Consider the following 23,525-nt stretch of genomic DNA (forward strand, 5'->3'; position numbering starts at 1 on the left):
CCTCTTTTCAGTGTAACAGATCAAATTAGAGCAAGGACTGTCATTAATGTAGAGAAAGTCATGTTGCCTGGAATAATAACATGTTAATGGAGAAACACTTCAGTTGGCTAAAGGACATTAGGCGTACTAAAGAGACAGAAAGGAAGCCATTACAGCGAGGCTAGAGTAGTTACATCCCTCTTCTGAATGAGGCACCAGCAGTGCATTGATGCGATAATGATTTTCACAGTCTGCTATTTACCTGCTGTTTACTTAGAAACCGCATTGTAAAATTGTTACCTAATATCTTACTTAATAACTACAGTTTAGTATCTTTGAGATTCAGTGGAAAAAAAGCACCTTTAGTACCAGAATCACAAGGTGTGAGTTGGACACAACACATCAACACACCAATTAAATTATACATTTTTATTTTGTGTTGAATTAAAACTTTATATATATTTTTTTACCAAAGTAACAGTACTAAACTTTGAGACACTTAGAATCAACACTGATTTGATATGTACAGACTTTGGCTAGCTTCACAGGTTGAATCATTCAAATACTGACAAAGTAGAAAAATATGTCCGCATTACTGAACAAGTCAAAGTTACTCAGTAATTTAACAATGAATAGCACTTGACATCATTCTTCATAGAAACAGCACTAACACCATCAGCTAAGACACCGGTCTTTCTGCTGCTATATGAAAGGCTACGTCTTTACAATATAGGATATACACTCTCTTTCAAAAGTTTTAGAACACCTACTCATTCAAGAGTTTTTCTTTTTCTACATTGTAGAATAATAGTGGAGACATCAAAACTATGAAATAACACATATGGAATCATGTAGTAACCAAAAAAGTGTTAAACAAATCAAAATATATTTTATATTTGAGATTCTTCAAAGTAGACACCCTTTGCCTTGATGACAGCTTTGCACACTCTTGGCATTCTCTCAACCAGCTTCACCTGGAATGATTTTCCAACAGTCTTGAAGGAGTTCCCACATATGCTGATTTTCCTTCACTCTGCGGTCCGACTCATCCCAAACCATCTCAATTTGGTTGAGTTCAGGGGATTGTGGAGGCCAGGTCAACTGATGCAGCTGTCCTTCTTGGTAAAATAGCCCTTACACAGCCTGGAGGTGAGTTGGGTTATTGTCCTGTTGAAAAACAAAGAATAGTCCCTCTAAGCTCAATCCAGACGGGATGGCGTATCGCCGTAGAATGCTGTGGTAGCCATGCTGGTTAAGTGTGCCTTGAATTCCAAATATACATCACAGACAGTGTCACCAGCAAAGCACCCCCACACCATTACACCTCCTCCTCCATGCTTTAAGGTGGGAAATACAGATGCGGAGAGCATCCATTTACCCAGAGTTTGGGTAGTGTTCATCTCCGTTCACCTACTCTACGTCTCACAAACACACTGCGGTTGAAACCCAAAATCTCCAATTTGGACTCCAGACCAAAGGACAAATTTCCACCGGTCTCATGTGCATTGCTCGTGTTTCTTGGCCCAAGCAAGTCTCTTCTTATTATTGGTGTCATTTAGTAGTGGTTTCTTTGCAGCAAAATCAACCATGAAGGCCTTTCACACAGTCTCCTCTGAACAGTTGATGTTAAGATGTGTCTGTTACTTGAACTCTGTGAAGCATTTATTTGGGCTGCAATTTCTGAGGCTGGTAACTGTAATGAACTTATCCTCTGCAGCAGGTAACTCTGGGTCTTCCTTTCCTGTGGTGGTCCTCATGAGAGCCAGTTTCATCATAGCGCTTTACAGTTTTTGCGAATGCACTTTAAGAAACGTTCAAAGTTCTTGAAATTTTCCGTATTGTCTGACCTTCATGAAAGTAATAATGGAGTGTCATTTCTCTTTGCTTATTTGAGCTGTTCTTGCCATAATATGGACTTGGTCTTTTACCAAATAGGGCTATCTTCTGTAAACCCACCCTACCTTGTCACAACACAACTGATTGGCTCAAATGCATTAAGAAGGAAAGAAATTCAACAAATTAACAGGTGTGCCTGTTAAAAGTTAATTGAAGTGCATTACAGGTTGCTGGTTGAGAGAACGCCATGAGTGGGCAAAGCTGTCATCAAGGCAACTTAGAAGAATCTCAAATATATTTTGATTTGTTAACACTTTTTTGATTACTACATGATTCAATATGTGATATTTCATAGTTTTGATGTCTTCACTATTATTCTACAATGTAGAAAATAGTTAAAAAAAAAAAAAAAAACTTGAATGAGTAGGTGCTCTAAAACTTTTGACCGGTAGTGTATAATTGCACTTTCCACCAGGATTCAATACATTTAAGTGACAAGGGAAAACCTACAGTAATTGCATGTATATCAATAAGCATTGATATGGTGAGAAATGCTTTAAAGCGGCAATCAGAAGTTGAAACAATAACAACGCGTTTCCCCCACCACTGTTTTGCTAAAAAGCTGAGGGATAGTGCTGGAGAAATGGAACCACTCTCAAATTCATAGACAGAGCTATGGATGCAAGGACTGACCATCCATGATATTAAAATGATAGTTTTAATCACGGTTTGTTCAAATGTACATGTTTACAAGCATTGGAGTAAAACAAGCTTATATTTTGGGTTCTGATGGGGTACGACAGTTGAACTAAGCTCATGAGGCAATTATAAATTATATTCTTCAAGAATCAATGGGTGCATATCAAACATTTTAAAGTAAAAAAAAATGGATGTAGCAACGGGAGATTGGCCCTTTAAGACGTGGTAAACAAATGAACTGCATACTGTAAAGTGCGATGGGCAGTGTGAGTGTCTGGGCCTACAGAACAGACAGAGAGCGTTGTGAGTACCTAAGAGATGACAGCTTTCAACCAATGACTGTTTGGGCAACACTGGTAAGCCACAAATGATCACAATCAAGTGGAAGGGAAAAATAAATGATATGCTAATTAGCATAGTACGACTCAGAGAGATGGGTCAAGAGAAATATCCACGTTTTGGTTTCTTCCCAAACTCATTTTCTGCCACATTATCACACCAAGAGAGTACAGTTATTTTCCCCTGGTATATTTTTTGTCTGAGCTATGCAACATAAAAGCATGAGATATATTTTACTACACAACAGTTACAGTAAGTTCAGGTTCCAGGTGAGTGGTCTATTTTGCACTTAAACCTCAAACAACTGAAAAGTCTAAAAAATAAAATTGTCAAAATCAACAATGAAATGAACAATAATAAGACAAGAAAGTAAACAGATACAATTCAAGGGATTCCAAATAAGTGAAAATGTTCACAACACAGATATCAGACCAAGACGTATACTTTCCTCTCGCTCACCAAACTGAATGACGAGCATAGACAGTAGCCCTCTGGGAACCAACCAACAGTCTGATATGAGTCGTCGCACAGAGTGATAATGTCATGAGTATGGGCCACTCGCTGGCCTCCGTTCTGTTTCTCTGATGTTCCCAGGAGACCACTGAGATGGTGCTAGAGCCCTGAGATGGGTGGAGCTTTCACTTTTGAACCAATCAAACCACATATTCTCCCATAGCTCCACCCATAATGCAATGCAGCACACACAGCCTTACTTCAGTCACTGACCATAGAGCAAAAGCCGACCTACCAACAAAACTCTCTGGTTCATCTTCCAGACTAGTCCCTATCTCTCTCAGAAAAAGGAGGTGTCGGATGAGAAGGCCCCAACCAGCCTGAATTCGTCTCTCATCAGGACACAGAAGAGACGCTGGGGGAGGGCGCGGGCCGCGGGACACACGTACGCAGCAGGATCTCACGCCCTGCTGGTGGGGGGGAAATCTGGCACACTGGCACCTCCCAATGGCTTTCTGTCATCAGTGCCACCCCCACGTCCTGTGTCTTCCTCCAATGGAGCCAATAAAGCAGCCTGTGGGGGTGGGGCAAACAGAGGGGAGAAGTCAAGGTGGCTAACATTCAGGTCGACACAAAATGGAGAATGCAGAGCCCAATACACAGTAGACTTTCTGTAAAAAAAAAAGCCAAATAAAATGTGGAACTGGGCCACGATATATTTTTAGGCAGTCTAAGCATGACCTTAGTAACATACTACACTCCTCCAATGAGAGTATGACACCTGAGACTAAGGAAAACATACAACTCATTCTATTGCTCCATATTCTAAGTCATGGGGGAATGAAACAACCTTGACAGTGATCAGAGCTGGCGCAAGAGAAAGCGACTGTACTGGAAAACGACAGCGACAAATTAACAATCTATTTTTACTGAGCAGCAACAAATTACATAAATTAGCGAGCTGATTACAAATTAACAAATGCCTGCTCACATCTCCCAAAATCTCGTCTAAGGCGAGGAAAGGTAAGGAGGCATTTAGTGGACTGGAGCGATGCGGTGCTTGCTTCCAGATCAATGTTTGCACAGCATAACCCTGGAGGGATACAAACACAACAAAGCCACACTATGCTAATATCTAAAGCCAACTGGGATCAAACACAACAACCTACCAAAACACTTAAATATAAAACCAACAGGCTAAAACTATTATATACAGTGGAAAGAATTCAGACCCCTTGACCTTTTCCACATTAAAGACCTTTTCCGCATTGTTATTTCCCCCCTCAATCTACACACAATACCCCATAATGACAAAGCAAAAACATTATTTAAAATTTTGGCAAAATAAAAAAATAAAAAATGAAATATCACATTTACATAAGTATTCAGTCCCTTTACTCAGTACTTTGTTGAAGCACCTTTGACAACGATTACAGCCTTGATTCTTGGGAATGACGATGCAAGCTTGGCACACCTGTATTTGGGGATTTTCTCCCATTCTTCTCTGCAGATCCTCTCAAGCTCTGTCAGGTTGGATGACAAGTGTCGCTGCACAGCTATTTTCAGGTCTCTCCAGAGATGTTCGATCGGGCTCAAGTCCAGGCCACTCAAGGACATTCAGAGACTTGTCCCAAAGCCACTCCTGCGTAGTCTTGGCTGTGTGTTTAGGGTTGTTGTCCTGTTGGAAGCTAAACCTTCACCCCAGTCTGAGGTCCTGAGCGCTCTGAAGCAAGTGTTCATCAAGAATCTCTATACTTTGCTCCGTTCATCTTTCTCATGTCTCCCAGTCCCTGCAGCTGAAAACCTTCCCCACAGCAAGATGATGTCACCACTATGCTTCACCGAGGGGATGGTGCCAGGTTTCCTCCAGACGTGACGCTTGGCATTCAGGCCAAAGAGTTCAATCTTGGTTTTATCAGACCGGAGAATCTTGTTTTTCATGGTCTGAGAGTCCTTTAGGTGGCTTCTGGCAAACTCCAAGTGGGCTGTCATGTGCCTTTTACTGAGGAGTGGCTTCAGTCTGGCCACTCTACCATAAAGGCCTGATTGGTGGAGTGCTGCAGAGATAGTTGTCCTTCTGGAAGGTTTTCCCATCTCCACAGAGGAACTCTGGAGCTCTGTCAGAGTTACTATCAGGCCCTTGGTCACCTTCCTGACCAAGGCCCTTCTCCCCCGATTGCTCAGTTTGGCTGGGCGGCCAGCTCTAGGAAGAGTCTTGGTGGTTCCAAACTTCTTCCATTTCAGAATGATGGAGGTCACCGTGTTCATGGGGACCTTCAATGCTGCAGAAATGTTTTGGTACCCTTCCCCAAACCTGTCTCGGAGCTCTACTGACAATTCCTTCGACCTCATGGCTTGGTTTTTGCTCCGACATGCACTGTCAACTGTGGGACCTTATATAGACAGGTGTGTGCCTTTCCAAATCATGTCCAATCAATTGAATTTACCACAGGTGGACTCCAATCAAGTTGATCAATGGAAACAGGATGCACCTGAGCTCATAGAAAAGGGTCGGAATACTTATGTAAATAGGGTATTTCTGATTGATATTTTTTTTTACTGTTTTCGCTTTGTCATTATGAGGTATTGTGTGTAGATTGAGGAGGTAAAACATTTACTTAATACATTTCAGAATAAGGCTGTAACGTAACAAAATGTGTAAATACTGAAAACTTTCTAAATGCACTGCACCTAACCCGACAGAACACAACAACCTACCAATACTTAAATAGAAAACCAGCAGGCTAAAACTAGTATATACCTAACCAGCAACCTGCCACTACTTTAGTGTACATACTAAACAGCAGGATACACCTAGCTTACTGTATATACAAACATAGTCGTGGCCAAAAGTTTTGAGAATGACACAAATATTAATTTTCACAAAGTCTGCTGCGCCCAAGAAAGTCCAGCAAGTGCCAGGACTGTCTCCTAAAGTTGATTCAGCTGCGGGATCGGGGCACCACCAGTACAGAGCTTGCTCAGGAATGGCAGCAGGCAGCTTGTGAGTGCATCTGCATGCACAGTGAGGCGAAGACTTTTGGAGGATGGCCTGCTGTTAAGAAGGGCAGCAAAAAAGCCACTTCTCTCCAGGAAAAACATCAGGGACAGACTGATATTTTGCAAAAGGTACAGGGATTCGACTGCTGAGGACTGGGGTAAAGTCATTTTCTCTGATGAATCTCCTTTCCGATTGTTTGGGGCATCCGGAAAAAAGCTTGTCCGGAGAAGACAAGGTGAGCACTACCATCAGTCCTGTGTCATGCCAACAGTAAAGCATCCTGAGACCATTCATGTGTTGGGATGCTTCTCAGCCAAGGAAGTGGGCTCACTCACAATTTTGCCTATGAACACAGCCATGAATAAAGAATGGTACCAACACATCCTCCGAGAGCAACTTCTCCCAACCATCCAGGAACAGTTTGGTGACGAACAACGCCTTTTCCAGCATGATGGAGCACCTTGACATAAGGCAAACGTGATAACTAAGTGGCTCGGGGAACAAAACATCGATATTTTGGGTCCATGGCCAGGTAACTCCCCAGACCTTAATCCCATTGAGAACTTGTGGTCAATCCTCAAGAGGCGGGTGGACAAACAAAAACCCACAAATTCTGACAAACTACAAGCATTGATTATGCAAGAATGGGCTGCCATCAGTCAGGATGTGGCCCAGAAGTTAATTGACAGCATGCCAGGGCGGATTGCAGGAGGTCTTGAAAAAGAAGGGTCAACACTACAAATATTGACTCTTTGCATCAACTTCATGTAATTGTCAATAAAAGCCTTTGACACTTATATAATGCGTTTAATTATACTTCAGTATTCCATAGTAACATCTGACAAAAATATCTAAAAACACTGAAGCAGCAGACTTTGTGAAAATTAATATTTGTGCCATTCTCAACATTTTTGGCCACGACTGTACTACTCCCTAGTATACAGCATGGGTCTTCAACGTTTTCTTGCCCAAGCACCCCCTCCCAGGCAAACCGGAGACCCAGGGACCCCCATCAAAAGTGACCAAAAACATTTGTTTTCCTACTATACATGTCTTGTCCTATCCTCAGGTGAATGATTCATTTTTTTTTTTATTTCACCTTCACTTAACCAGGTAGGCCAGTTGAGAACAAGTTCTCATTTACAACAAAAACAACACAGAGTTACACATAAACAAACGTACGGTCAATAACACAATAGAAAAGTCTATATACAGTGTGTGCAAATGTAGAAGAGTACGGAGGTAAGGCAATAAATAGGCCATAGAGGCGAAATAATTACAATTTAGCATTAACACTGGAGTGATAGATGTGCAGATGATGTGCAAGTAGAGAACAATATGGGGATGAGGTAGTTGGGTGTGCCATTTACAGATTGGCTGTGTACAGGTACAGTGATCGGTAAGCTGCTCTGACAGCTGATGCTTAAAGTTAGAGAGGGAGATAAGACTCCAGCTTCAGTGATTTTTGCAATTCGTTCCAGTCATTGGCAGCAGAGAACTGGAAGGAAAGGTGTCCAAAGGAAGTGTTGGCTTTGGGGATGACCAGTGAAATAAACCTGCTGAAGCGCGTGCTACGGGTGGGTGTTGCTATGGTGACCAGTGAGCTGAATGATAAAGGCAGGGAGAGGTAATCAACATTTTAAAATTAATAGATTTGGCAAACAGTTTTTAATTCTGTTGACTTCTACACATTATAATTGAAAGAGGAAGTGTAAAAACTAACATAGCCTATTAGCTAGAACGGTAACTCCAAACACATTTTCGCTAAAAGCAGCAATTTAAACAAAGGTTAGTCATGTCTTGGCAAAAATGAATGTCCAAGTCAAGAAAGCTTACCAGCAGCCAGTGGCACTTGCCGCACTGGTAGCCTATTTAGGGTAGCCTATTTACGCTTGCTTTTTCAAAGCCTATGTCAGATACTCCAGTGAGTGTAATTAGCGCCTATGAGTGTAATTTGATCAATATTGGGAGTAGAGAAATAACATTGACATCATTATAAATAAGATGTTCTCCTCTTTTCTACTGTAGGTACAGTGCCTTCAGAAAGTATTCATACCCCTTGACATTTTCCACATTTCGTTGTCAGCCAGCTTGACATGAGTGAAAGCAACGGTAAGAGAGACAAAAAAAGTATAATAACATAATTGAGAGAACTAAAAAACAGAAAAATAACCAAATAAACAGAGGAAGACAAAACAAAATGACAAAGTCAGGTGATTAGGAAGAGGATTACGCTCTGCTTGAGAATACATGCCATTCTTCCCAGTGAATGCATCACATTCTATACATACAGTGGCAAGAAAAAGTATGTGAACCCTTCGGAATTACCTGGATTTCTGCATGAATTGGTCATAACGTTTGATCTGATCTTCATCTACAGTAGAAGTCAGAAGTTTACATACTTATGTTGGAATCATTAAAACTCGTTTTTCAACCACTCCACAAATTTCTTGTTAACAAACTATATTTTTGGCAAGTCACTTAGGACATCTACTTTGTGCATGACACAAGTCATTTTTCCAACAATTGTTTACAGATTATTTCACTTATAATTCACTGTATCACAATTCCAGTGGGTCAGAAGTTTACATACACTAAGTTGACTGTGCCTTTAAACAGCTTGGAAAATTCCAGAAAATGTCATGGCTTTAGAAGCTTCTGATAGGCTAATTGACATCATTTTAGTCAATTGGAGGTGTGCCTGTGGATGTATTTCAAGGTCTACTTTCAAACTCAGTGCCTCTTTGCTTGACATCATGGGAAAATCAAAAGAAATCAGCCAAGCCTTCAGAAAAAAATAATTGTAGACCTCAAGTCTGGTTCATCCTTGGGAGCAATTTCCAAACGCCTGAAGGTACCACGTTCATCTGTACAAACAATAGTACGCAAGTATAAACACCATGGGACCATGCAGCCGTCATACTGCTCAGGAAGGAGACGCGTTCTGTCTCCTAGAGATGTACTTTGGTGTGAAAAGTGCAAATCAATCCCAGAACAACAGCAAAGGACCTTGTGAAGATGCTGGAGGAAAAAGGTACAAAAGTATCTATATCCACAGTAAAACGAGTCCTATATCGACATAACCTGAAAGGCCGCTCAGCAAGGAAGAAGCCACTGCTCCAAAACCGCCATAAAAAAGCCAGACCACAGTTTGAAACTGCACATGGGGGATCGTCCTTTTTGGAGAAATGTCCTCTGGTCTGATGAAACAAAAATAGAACTATTTGGCCATAATGACCATCGTCATGTTTGGAGGAAAATGGAGGAGGCTTGCAAGCCGAAGAACACCATCTCAACCGTGAAGCACGGGGGTGGCAGCATCATGTTGTGGGGGTGCTTTGCTGCAGGAGGGACTGGTGTACTTCACAGAATAGATGGCATCAAGAGGTAGGAACATTATGTGGATATGTTGAAGCAACATCTCAAGACATCAATTAGGGAGTTAAACTTGGTCGCAAATGGGTCTTCCAATGGACAACGACACCAAGCATACTTCCAAAGTTGTGGCAAAATGGCTTAAGGACAACAAAGTCAAGGTATTGGAGTGGCCATCACAAAGCCCTGACCTCAATCCTATAGAAAATTTGTTGGCAGAACTGAAAAAAGCGTGTGCGAGCAAGGAGGCCTACAAACCTGACTCAGTTACACCAGCTCTGTCAGGAGGAATGGGCCAAAATTCACCCAACTTATTGTGGGAAGCTTGTGGAAGGCTACCTGAAACGTTTGACCCAAGTTAAACAATTTAAAGGCAATGCTACCAAAACACTAATTGAGTGTATGTAAACTTCTGACCCACTGGGAATGTGATGAAAGAAATTAAAGCTGAAATAAATCATTCTCTCTACTATTATTCTGACATTTCACATTCTTAAAATAAAGTGGTGATCCTAACTGAGCTAAGACAGGGAATTGTTACTAGGATTAAATGTCAGGAATTGTGAAAAACTGGGTTTAAATGTATTTGGCTAAGATGTATGTTAACTTCCGACTTCAACTGTAGGTCACAAGAATAGACAAACAGTCTGCTTAAGCTAATAACACACAAACAATTATACATTTTCATGTCTTTATTGAACATACTGTGTAAACATTCACAGTGTAGGGTGGGAAAAGTATGTGAACCCTTGCATTTAATAACTAGTTGACGCTTTTTTGGCAGCAATAAACTCAAACGTTTTCTGTAGTTGCGGATCAGACCTGCACGACCAGGAGGAATTTTGGACCATTCATCTTTACAAAACTGTTTCAGTTCAGCAATATTCTTAGGACGTCTGGGGTGAACCGCTCTCGAGGTCATGCCACAGCACTTTAAATCGGGTTGAGGTCAGGACTCTGACTGGGCCAATCCAGAAGGCGTATTTTCTTCTGTTGAAGCCATTCTTTGTTGATTTACTTCTGTGTTTTGGGTCGCTTTCCAGTTGCATTAATCAACTTCTTTTGAGCTTCAATTGGCAGACAGATAGCCTTACATTCTCCTGCAAAATGTCTTGATAAAGTTGGGAATTCATTTTCTGTCGATGATAGTAAGCTGTCCAGGCCCTGAGGCAGCAAAGCAGCCCCAAACCATGACGCTCCCTCCGCCATACTTTACAGTTGGGATGAGGTTTTGATGTTGGTGTGCCGTGCCTTTTTTTCTCACCACACAATCTGGCCACAGAATAGTTTGCTAGAAGTGCTGTGGAACATCCAGGTGCTCTTTTGCGAACTTCAGACGTGCAGCAATGTTTTTTTTGGACAGCAGTGGCTTCTTCCGTGATGTTCTCCCACGAACACCATTCTTGTTTAGTGTTTGACATATCGTAGATTAGTCAACAGAGATGTTACCATGTTCCATAGATTTCTGTAAGTCTTTAGCTGACACTCTTGGACTCTTCTTAACCTCATTGAGCATTCTGCACTGAGCTCTTACAGTCATCTTTACAGGACGGTAAAGGTCTTAGGTCTTAGGTCTTCTGAGATCTCTTTTGTTCGAAGCATGGTTCACATTAGGCAATGCTTCTTGTGAATAGCAAGCTCACATTTTGTGAGCATTTTTGTTTGGCAGGGCTTCTCTAACCAACACCTCCAATCTCGTCTCTTTGATTGGACTCCAGGTTAGCTGACTCCTGACTCCAATTAGCTTTTGGAAAAGTCATTAGGCTAGGGGTTCAGATACTTTTTCAACCTACACTGTGAATGTTTCAATTATGTATTCAATATAGACAAGAAAAATACAATAATTTGTGTGTTATTAGTATAAGCACACTATGTTTGTCTATTGTTGTGATTAAGATGAAGATCAGATCAAATTTTATGACCATTTTTTGCCGAAATCCAGGTAATTCCAAAGGGTTCACATACTTTTTCTTGCCACGGTACATAGCAAATCAGACAACAATCAAACCAGCAGTCTAGTGTTGTACTGTCAACATGGGTCAGATCATTCAAGAGGATGTGGGGAAGGACATTTCTCCTCCCTTCTGTTCTGCCCTCTGTCTCCCTCTCCCTCTTTTCCTAGAAACTCACCTCATTTGATTGGCTGATGATTTTAACTGATTTACATATGCTGGGGATAATTACTAGCTTTCTATTTAGAGCTTGGCAACACACAGGCTATAATTTAACACTCAGACATCTTGACAGAATAAAAAAAAAAGCGATGTTGGGGGTTGGGAGAGTTTTCTGAAATCCAACTCTTTTTCGCACAGTTTTTTCTTCCAACACACGGCACAGGGAAAGGAGCCAAGACAAACATTCATTCCCTGTTTGAGTTTCAATTATTCTAAGAATCAGATCTGGGTCTGGGGCCAAAGACTGAATCTGTTGATGAACTCTCAGCTCTCATCTCAGGAAGAAAACACATTTATTGGCTTTAAACAAACTTGAACGTTGAACAAAAAAATGAATGTGTGGTTGGATGTGCCAAGACCAAAGCAGGCAGTATATTTCAATGTGTTACAGCCAAGCATACACTTACTTTCAGAACCAAGACAGGTGCAATTATACAGCACAATGCATGCAAGGGGTAATCTATCATTGCAAGTGCCTTTTAACTGATCATCTCAGACTATTCAGAACGGCATGAAGCACAGAATAGATAGACAGTAATTTAGTCCAGGTGTCCCTTTCCTTCCATCATATCAAATCAGACTGAATAAAACAAAGACAACTGTTTTATTGTCTTTCTGCTTCTCGTAACAGAGAGGACAGAAAACAGATTTCCATGTCTCAGTCTGGTGAATACAGTTAAAAAAAAAAAAAGTTATTAAAACTACAGTGACTGGACCTTTGTTTGTTAAAGCCATTCTTTGACAGAAGTTTTTCTTATACTCGGTATGAGTTGCATTATGTGATGGGCAAAAATATTGACTTGACTTAAACCCTTCTACTCTGTGAGGAAGAAGCAAGAAGAAAGTAGTGATAGGTAAACGCACTAGAAGACAGACTAGCAGCAGCATGCTTCTTCTTACTCAGGCAGGCAGGATGTCCAGGAGCCTCTCAGGGCCTGGAACAAGGGTGGGGGTGTAGGAGGGGATCAGTACGGGGGAACATAACATCTCCTGCCTGGGCTGTTAGGCCGACAGCAGGTGTCATGACTCTCTCTCCTTGGTGAGGATCAAAAGGACCCATCAGCTAGCCAAATGTTTGAGGATGGCCAGACCCCCCCTCTCTCTCCCACAGGAGAGGAGAGGGGGAGTTTAGCCTGTTTTATGAATTAAATACCTTGGAGAAACTCTCCCCCACTCTGCAGAAACGGAAGGCTGAAAATCCTTTGTTATAGAGAGACTTTGCCCGCCAAAACTCCAACATCCAAAAGTGGATAATGAAACAATATTTCTAACATAAAGAATGTGTCAAATGGTCGGTGGGGATTTAAAGAACAATCCTGTCAGAAGTGTATTATTTTGTGATATCATTAAGGATGGTATTACTAAATAACTGTATATCTGAGGGTGTACACATTCTAGTTGTCAGCTCTGCATCTAAATGTTGAATAAAATATATGATTAAGTATGACAATATTTTTGAAAAGATAGAAATGTGATTGTAGCCTTCTAAATGAGATAATGGCTCTTCATATAAACCTGGGCCCAGTCAGTAACCACGCCCACATGAGCACAGACATTGTGTCGGCGTGTTGGAATGCCCCTAAGACCAGAGTGCTTGCTAACGAAATTTACATCAGACCAAAACATGCCGGGTTGCTGTCGCCATGTAAAGTGGTCTTAGCTGTACTCTGAATAATCAACCATTGAGACCAGAGAATGTGAGGATGTGGTCCACATGTTGAAATGGTTAAAACTACAAGACCAGAAAATGGTAAGACCCTCTGAAACTCTCAACGAGTAAAGAAGGTGAAGACTATACCAAACATTCACAGTCTGCAGCTGGGTATGGTGAAGTAGTCTAGGACAATTGACCAAATATGTAAGGGAAGAACAAATCCCTCTCACCACTGTGGGGTACACCTGGAGGTATCCATTCTAAGAACACTCCAAGACAAAGAAGCCTGCAACTAAGAAGGACATTGTGACCTCTAGTGGACAACTAGAGACTTACATCGAACTACTCCCCATAGACGGATTGAGTGGTTTCAACAGAGAGACGACAGAGAAAGATATCTAGGCGTAAATATATGTTGCATTTCTAATCTGAATGAGCGGTTGTTAGGGTGCTAAATATTCATATTTAGGGTGAGCGTAGTTTCCAAATGTATGTACGATAAGTCCACTCTCTTTTTCTCTCCCACGCTTTCTTTCCCCACCCCCTATCCAATGTGTAACAAGCCGTCATACCTTGTCAGTCCACTAGGGACCTGTTTTCATCGCATTATGTTAGTAATCAATAACCTATACCGTGTGTGTGTGTGTTTATGCATTTCTGTGTGATTATTTAGTTAGTAAATAAATAATTTAGCCAATTTGTGTATCGCTGATTCATCACAGATTTACGAAGTCAACGACGTTCAGAATGAGACTGATATGAGGAAATAATTAATAGTTGACTGTTATTGATGTAAGAGATATTCAGATAATATTTAGAGTTTAAGTCGGGAGATAGTAAGTCGCTAAACAACTTTTCCCGTGGTGCCCCAAATTCCTAATGAGGTAATTGTTACATGATTAATTTAATTGAGTAATAATTAAACGTAGTAGGTAATTATTCAATAAATAGCAGTCATCACATTAATGATAGTTATGACACAGGTGAGCTGATAGTGGCATGACAGCGTTTAGGACAGGTCCCTGTGGGAGACAGTGCGAGTTTGTCTGTTTCCCTGGGTGGTGGTGACAGTGTGTTTTACCCTCTGAGCGCTGACAAACAGCTTGTGAATGATGCTGCTGGCTGGACCGCACCCTGCTCTGATCAGACACCTCAGGTTCCTCCAGCAAAGATCTCACGAACCTGAGAGAGAGAGAAAGAGAGAGAGAGAGGGATAGAGAGAGAGAGGCACAGAGATGAGGGAATTGAGGGACATTTCAGGGGAACAAAGTCAGAAAACACGCACGCAGGTCAAAAACATTCTATTGAAAACATTATACATTTACCTTGGGAACAACAAGAATGTGTTGGAAAACTAACTGCACAGTAGAGGTCTTCACAAGCTCAACAGACCCGAAATCCTGAGATGCGACCTGGGACCCGAACGGATCTCAGGTACTGTATGTGGAATTAAACTGGATCTGTCCTCTGTTAATTTACTGTTTGTGTGATGAGAACTGTGCAAACGTGTTATGTATGTCAGCCAAATGCAACAAAATAAAACACATAGCTTATGTCCAGCTGAAACTGGTTCCAGCTGCTCACCTCACGTGCCCCTGCTGCTGAGGAGAGAGAGAGTGAGTAAAAGGAGCCTTGGCCTAGGCTACTGCTGTTTGCGTAGATTAAGTTATTTTTAATTGAAGTAAAGCAAAGGTTAGAGGAGAAAGAGTATAGTGAAAAGAAGTCAACAAATGGGATGTCCTAGGGGACAAGTTTTAATATTGTAGTGGACAAAGATGAGAAGAATGTTGGCGCAGCCAAACGGACTGTGCGCAACTCGCTATTCAGGTTTGATGCAATTTTCTACCTTTCATTTTTTATTTTTGTATTTGTTATCAATTGTTTAGCCATTAATAATAATTATTATTATAGGCATGTTGTAAAATAAATAGCATTAGCCTCTTGCTGTCACAATACGGTAGGCAATCACACTTATTGGTAATAGGTGCTTAGGCTTAGCCTTCTGTTGAGCCATTTTCATTGGCCGAATTAAGTTCCAGCTGTAATGTTGTGTTTGCCGCAATATAACAGAATTACCAGTAGGCCTACTATGCTAGTAGCGCTCAAACAATGAAAAGGAAACCCCAAAGAGGGCAAGATGCAAATATGTACTTATTTTTTAATTTAGTTTTGTACTTTTACCCCTTTTTCATGATATCTAATTGGTACTTACATTGTGACATTGTCCCATTGCTGCAACTCCCGTACGGCTCAGGAGAAGCTTAGGTCAAGACCCAGGCGTTCTCTGAAACACGACCCTGCCAAGCCGCACTGTTCGCTTAACCTCGGAAGCCAGCCGCACCAATGTGTCGGAGGTAACGCCGTACAGCTGGCGACCGAAGTCAGCGTGCACTGCACCCGGCACAACACAAGAAGTCGCTAGAGAGCGATGGGACAAGGAAATCCCAGCCGGCCAAACCCTCCCCTAACCCGGACGACGCTGGGCCAATTGTGCGTCGCATCATGGGTCTCCCAGTCACAGCCGGCTGTGACACAGCCTGGGATTGAACCCGGGGCTGTAGTGACACCTCAAGCAGTGCCTTTGACCGCCGCGCCACTCTGGAGTTCCCACAAATATTAATTTCATGCCGAAATAACCTGTTCGTATTATCCCTATAAACAAGGACTTGACTTACTTTTGATGTTACCCTAATAAAGGTAAGGAACTTTTGGTGTGGTATGGCTATTATTAGGATTAGCTAAGCCTACTGCAGGCCTATGAAGGCAGCGCACACTGACTCCAACAGTTGAACTTGAGGTGACGAAGAATGTTTAAGGCCTACCAGAGTTACTCCTTTAATATAACGCTCATCTTTGAAGACCTCTACTGCACAGTACAGTACACAAAATGTGAAGAGTGAAGACAACAGCCCTCTCCCCTGTCACAGCATCTCAGATACAAGACAGGACAAGCTGTTGGTTGTTAGACAGAGAAAGGACAGTTAGTGGCTGGTGGCTGCATGGTGCTTCAGGCCAGCCCTGGGTGTCCTCTTAATGAGGCTGGCTGAATGGCTCTCCTGCCTGACTGGCTCTCTAGCCTGGCTGCCCAGATCCTCAGAGGCCCCTAGAACTAATGAAGACTGGGGTTCTCCCTGATATAACCCCCCGTCTGTCTATCTCTGTCTTCATGCACCTGAGCCTATAACACTGTATGCTAAAACCTTTACACACCTACACACACTGACTCCCTCAAATCACTCACAAACACACGTGGTCCATTCAAAACACGTCTCTTCCCAGTGTTCGCACACACGTGTGCGTTTGCCTTACCTTTATTACCTTACAAAAAATGATATGTTGTGGCAAACTTCACGCAAGTTTGTGGCAAATTTGCTGCAAACTAAATAGTGTGCCACAAAATGTTGCCAGAAGTTTGCACATTTTTTCCATTAGAATCTGCGGCAACCTTTGGCAACAATAATATTTATTGCCACTGGTGGCAAACAGTTCGTAAGTTAATATTAAAAAAAAAAAAATGTGGCAAACCTGTGGCAACAATATCTATTCCCACTAGTGGCAAACAGTTTACGAGAAGCTGTTTCTGGTGAACACGTGTTCCAACACCAGTAACTGTTGACGACCAGTCAGGGGAAGAAGAAAAATCAGTTGCAAATGCAAACAAAGCGATCTAGCTCGCTAACTACCTAACGAGGGTCTAACTTATTAATTACACTTCATAATACACTTTAAAATCACGTTAGCTAATGGATGGTGGTTAGCAATGTCATTTTTTATGGGATAGAGCATTGGCGAAAATCTGATATTAACTTTGGAGGGGACAATTACATGACATTTTCTCAAGAGCAATTCCTGAGGGGGACACCAAAAGTAGTGCTGTAACACATAGCCTACATTGTAATATGGTAAATGTATATTGAGGAACCAAAGAAATAAGGTGTTTGCCGTACTCCTAACTACCGGTACCCAAAACTACACAACTAATCACAACAGCAATACCATTGCCTTTAACAAATCTTAGTTCAGTCACCAGTTTAAGTTGAGAGTGGGGGTATCCATGGCATTTTCCAATTATGCTCCTATTTTACAAGTCAAAAAAATTGAGAACCTTTCATAATGTTGCCAAACAAAGACTCAACAAACTTACCTGAGACTCCCTGTCTCTGCCAGTCTGTCCCTGCATATCTGTCCCCAACTCTGCTGTCTGTGTGCCATCTGTTGCCTGCTCTGCCTAATGACATCATTGTGAAACATTTCCATTAGAATTTAATTTCTTTCTTATGAACATTTTATCAACTAGTCTTTGAGATATTAGGCTACTAGGGTTCTTACTATGCGTTTTGGTGTATTGAAAAATACTCCGATGTCCGTCTTTTATTTTTCTGACATTTTTCTACCTGGCTGGCTGGCTGGCTACACACACAGTGTGTAGGTTATTTACAGTAGGAGATGGGCTTCTATCATCTTCAATCATTCTATTTGGGCTTCGATCTAAAAGGTAGCTAGCAAATGTGAAACGGATTAAAATGACAAGAGTTGACAGCTGTATGAGTTCACCATTTACACAACATATGCTGCAACCTTATGTAATTTTAATAGTTTGTTTCATATTGGCTGGCTTCCAACAATAGCTGAATTTGCAAAGCTAGCGAGCACCAATTCAGTTTCAGTGGTGTTTGCTATAATCTTTGCTACCCGGGTTAAATAAAGGTGAAATAAAATAAATTAATAAAAGTTCACTTGCGACAATTTAGCTTTTGCAACGAGACCATTAAATATATTTAAGACAATGGTAGAAGAGAGTGTAGTTCTGTTCAGTTTGGATTTCAGTTTATCGCTAACCTTATCACAGGGACTTTGAAGCACTAACTTACATCATCTGCATGCTGATTCCATCTTTGACGACGCCACATAAATGGAATAGGTACTAGCTAGCTTAATAGTTAATATTTGCGTGCTAGCTCTGCATATTCAGCTAGTGTGTGTGCGCGATTGACTGGATTAACCTCACGTCAGTTACGTTCATTGAGTGCCTTTCAGACAGTAGATACCACCTCTCTGTTACCTAGCAAGCTAAGGAACTGGCAGTGGATCAAACCATTGTGAGGCAAAGGGTGGGGGGGTTGCAATCTTTTGAAACTTAAAAACGCGCTATTAAGTGTCTATAATCAGCACAATTGCTTTCATTCCGTATTATTAATATTATTTAAATTACATAGTTATGTTTCAGTGATATATTGGGGGGGACAAATCATATTTTTCCCAGGATGGGGGGGGGGGTCGTGTCCCCCCCGTCCCCCCCGGGATTTCCGCCCCTGGGATAGAGTGAAACACATTTTGTTGCTATAGCAGTTTCTGTCAGCACCACTAACTGGTTAGCTAGCTAGCAGCTAGTGCTTAGCTATCGTTAGCTATGATATTTTTCACAATTGATGTGATAGCTAGCTAGCTAACTAATGATCAAATCTAATTGTATTTGTCACATGCGCCGAATACAACAGGTGCAGACCTTACAGTGAAATGCTTACTTCAAGCCCTTAACCTGTTTTAAGAAAAATACCTAAAAAAATAACAAATAATTAAAGAGCAGCAGAAAAATAACAATAGCGAGGCTATATACAGGGGGGTACCTGTACAGAGTCAATGTGCGGGGCCACCGATTAGTCGAGGTAATTGAGGTAATAATATATACATGTGGGTAGAGGTATTAAAGTGACTTATCATAGATAATAACAGAGAGTAGCAGCAGCGTAAAGGAGTGGGGGGGGCAATGCAAATACTCTGGGTAGCCATTTGATTAGATGTTCAGCAGTCTTATGGCTTGGGGATAGAAGTTGTTTAGAAGCCTATTGGACCTAGACTTGGCGTTCCAGTACCGCTTGTTGTGCGGTAGCAGAGAGAACAGTCTATGACTAGGGTGGCTGGAGTCTGACAATTTTTATGGCCTTCCTCTGACACCACCTGGCAAATAGGTCCTGGATGGCAGGAAGCTTGGCCCCAGTGATGTACTGGGCCATACGCACTACCCTCTGTAGTGCCTTGCGGTCGGAGGCCGAGCAGTTGCCATACCAGGCAGGAAGAAAGAAATAAAAGCTGAAATAAATAATTCTCTCTACTATTATTCTGACATTTCACATTCTTAAAATAAAGCTGTGATCCTAACTGATCTAAGACAGGGAATTTTTACTAGGATTAAATGTCAGGAATTGTGAAAAACTGAGTGTAAATGTATTTGGCTAAGGTGTATGCAAACTTCCGACTTCAACTGTATTATTCTCATAAATATTAGGCATAACTAGGGCTGTGGCGGTCATGAAATTCAGTCAGCCGGTGATTGTTAATTAATAACCGACAGTTATTTGCTTGACAAACACATTTAGCATCTCCTGGTTTCCACACATCCACTGATGCAGACCTTTGGAACATCTACATTTTATAAGGCCTAACAAATCCATGTAATATAGCCTACACCTTCACAATAAATCTATTATTTATTTTAGACAGGTCTAAAGAAGCACGATATGAAGAAAATGTAGTCTATTTCAGAAGAACAGAATAGCTTACTTTGAGTTGTCCTTATGTTAGGTCCTGATCTGGCTATGCCAAATGGCTGTGGGCTACATTAGTTAACTTAGCAGACAAGATTTGCTTAGAATTCCGTGGCATTATTTTATAGTATGAAGAATACAATTGAACAAAGCTGAATAAAATAGAAAGGATATTTTCTCCAAACGATGAGAGATTGCGCACATACGGCTATTCTGTGTTGAGTGGTTAACAAAGAAATTGGTATAATTAATTTAGAGTTATTAATGTAAGTTTAGTTGTTCCACTAACGTTGGGCTATATGTTTAGATTTTTAATACTTTGTAAGGCTGCATGATGCAACTCTAATGATGATGAGAAAAAAGTTGCTTGAAAAGGCATGACCTCTGCTTTGTTTTTTTGTGCAGGCAGTACACACTACATCAGTCACTCATTCACAATTTAATGCCTAGAATTTCACGGCGGCATCCCCTTTGTGTGGCCGTAATGCACCCTAAACAAATCCATGCCTTTTGCGGCCAGTGGACATTGTGCCCTTCTCCCAGAGTGCTGAGCGCTCCGAATCAATGCTCATTCACATCGCTCTCCAACATATGATCGGGTGTTTCTCACAGGCTACAAGTGAAAACAGACACATCGGGGATGCAACTGTGCGTGTCTTTATCCAATTCCGAGGTGCATATTGAAGATATTTGAAGAACTTTACTTTTCGTCAGCCAACAAGATGAGTAGGCCTAACGAACAGCAAAAGCACTAGCCTATGTCAATCTACTATCCCCATCGTACAAAGGTTTACCTATTCTATTCTGCGTGAGAAATAAATACTCCAAACATAGTCTGGGACAGTTGTGGGATGCAATAGATCCCAAATTAATACAATTACTAGCATTAAAATAACTTTTTTACGCAATGTGGTTGATGCAACAGATCAGAATGTTTAGCTTAAAATGTTGATAAACGATTAGGTCATTTCTTCACATTATAAGCGCAGCAATGCATACATGGTAGTAGGCTATAAGTGTGAATGTTCCATTAGCGGAAAACACCATTATCAAAAGTGACCGTAAATGCAATTATGCATGTAATGCTTTTATTATAAAAAGGTGCATTTTTAAGATTAAAATTATCTTCCCCAAACTTGAAACTCGTGCTGCTTATGTATGCCAGTTAAGTTCTACACCCCTTGTAAAGCAGATTAATGTGCTTAATTTTAAGAAGTTATTTGGCCATTTTAGTTGCGATACAAACCTTATCAAAACACATAGGCGTATGAGCTAGGCTACATGAGGTGTGCGACTATGATTAGAAAAAGTTGCAAAAAAAAGGCATTGTTTCTTATGCTTATCATTCACAAGTGATAATATATAATTCACAAGTGACAGGCTAATATCGTCACCCATCAGACTGTTCTTGATTTAATCTTGTCTTTACATATACTAAAAAATATATGTGTGACATATGTTTTGATTTAGAATGGACCATTATCATGCACCTGTATCAAAACAGGGTCAGCGGGAAAAAATACATGTCATCTATGCACTTAAATAGCAAAAGGAGGATGTTTTTCGCGTGGTTCATTTTCATGCCAGCCAGATAGGCTATACTCTTGTTGTAAATATAAGCAATGTGGTTAATATTAGGAAAAGTTGAGAAATAAATATAGTAGGCCTAGCCTATAGAAAGCTAATGGACCCCTCCTCATTTCAGTAGAGGCCATTACCGTTTTCTCACGAAATTGCATAGCCAATAGAAATGTTGCGCAACATGAGCTCATGGGCTCTCATGAAGTGTTTCATTATATTTTAGAAGATATTTGCATTGATGTCAGAGTGATTAGAGGGACAATAGAGTGCTGAGTACCAGGCAGTTAGCAAGTTTGGTAGGCTACTAATGACCAGCAGCAGCAAAACGTGGAGAAGCCTAATTACCGTGACTAAACGGTCACGTAGAATTTGACTGCCTTCATGACTCACGACCGCCGGTGTGGCAGTAATACGGTCACCGCCATAGCCCTAGGCATAACTACATTTTATGTTGCTCGTCTTCCACCAAAGCCTTATACACCGGAGTCAGGAAGAAGAGACAACTAGCTCTTAATGATTTGTTTATTCATTTGTTTATTTGGATCCCCATTAGCTTTTGCAGAAGCTACTCTTCCTGGGGTCCACAATGATGAAGTCCCCAGTCTAGATTGAATATCATAATTAGTTGATTAGTTTGAATCAATTGTGTTGAGGCTTGCCTGGAGAAAAATACTGTTTACTGTGGCTCTCTAGGAAAAATTGGCCACACTTTAACGGTAGATTTAGTAGGCCTAAATCTGAGTTTATTCTAGCTAAAAATCATTTGTTTAAATAGCATTTATACAAAAGTCAGAAACATTGTTTCCTTGCTGCAAAATATACAGAATGCCAGTTTCAGTGTGAAGCATAGCAACATCAATGCAACTTTGTAACAGCTGACCCCGTTTTTCCAAAGCCAAATCCGACTATTAGCCACTGAGTCTACCTTTTAAAATACCAAAATATAAAATGTTTTCAGTAACTGTTTTCAGTATGGCAATCAACGATGGTCGCATGTCACAAGCCGTGGAAGCCGAAGACAGCAGCCTGCCGCAAAGCAGCCTACAATCCTGACGAGAGACCCAGAGTGGATACAAACAACGAATAGTTTCGCAGACCTGGAGACTGATTTTCCTGCACCTTCGTCGCTGGGAGTACCCGTGTCTGCGGTTGTTGTGCCAACTCCTTCCCCTACGATTTCGAATTCGACGTCGGCAACCTCCCGTCCCTGCTTTGGATCGAGCAGGGCTTCTCCATATCGGAGGCCTGCACCATCCTTTGAAGCGGATTTCCTCGTCCTTCTCGCCAGCCGTGATTTTGTGCAGCTCCATGGTAAGAAATCGTAGTCCATGTGGGTTTAAATGACATTATGAAGGGCAGCTCTGAACAGTTGAAACTGGATTTCAAAGAACTGATTGACTCTCTGCTAGACACTAATGAAATACCCATCATATCTGGCCCTGTGCCCTCTCTGAATCTTGGCATTGAACGCTTTAGCAGGATTCTCTCTCATCACAACCTACTACGTGATTATTGCAGCTCAACTTTTGTTGACAATTTCAATACCTTTTGGAACCAAAACACGTTTTATAAAGAGGATGGGATCTACCCAAATACTTTGGGTTCCTGGATCCTTTCACAGCATTAGGCTACATTGAGACAATGACTTATCAATGACCCAAGCCCAGCTCAATTAATCCCTACCATTGTGTCGCTGAGTCATCAAAATATTTAGCAAACGTACATTATACCAGGGCATTGGTAGACACAATGTATGTAACCTAATGTATGTCCCGCTAACTGCACTGAATGCCTCTGCTGATCCTACAGCTACTGTATGCAGCAATCATGTGTCTATGAACCAGATTTATGCTGTTAGCACTGAGGCAATGTCCCCTAGTAGGAAGTCC

The 23,525-nt window shown here is 41.3% G+C and overlaps 1 pseudogene; it reads right to left on the reverse strand.

The window, feature by feature from the left end:
• Positions 1 to 2,514: 2,514 nt before the first annotated feature.
• The window catches only part of LOC115156290 (rab3 GTPase-activating protein catalytic subunit-like), a 90,085-nt pseudogene continuing 69,074 nt past the window's right edge, over positions 2,515 to 23,525 (reverse strand).

The sequence above is a fragment of the Salmo trutta genome, chromosome 20 (assembly GCF_901001165.1).
Source record: "Salmo trutta chromosome 20, fSalTru1.1, whole genome shotgun sequence".
NCBI classification, from domain to species: Eukaryota; Metazoa; Chordata; class Actinopteri; order Salmoniformes; family Salmonidae; genus Salmo; species Salmo trutta.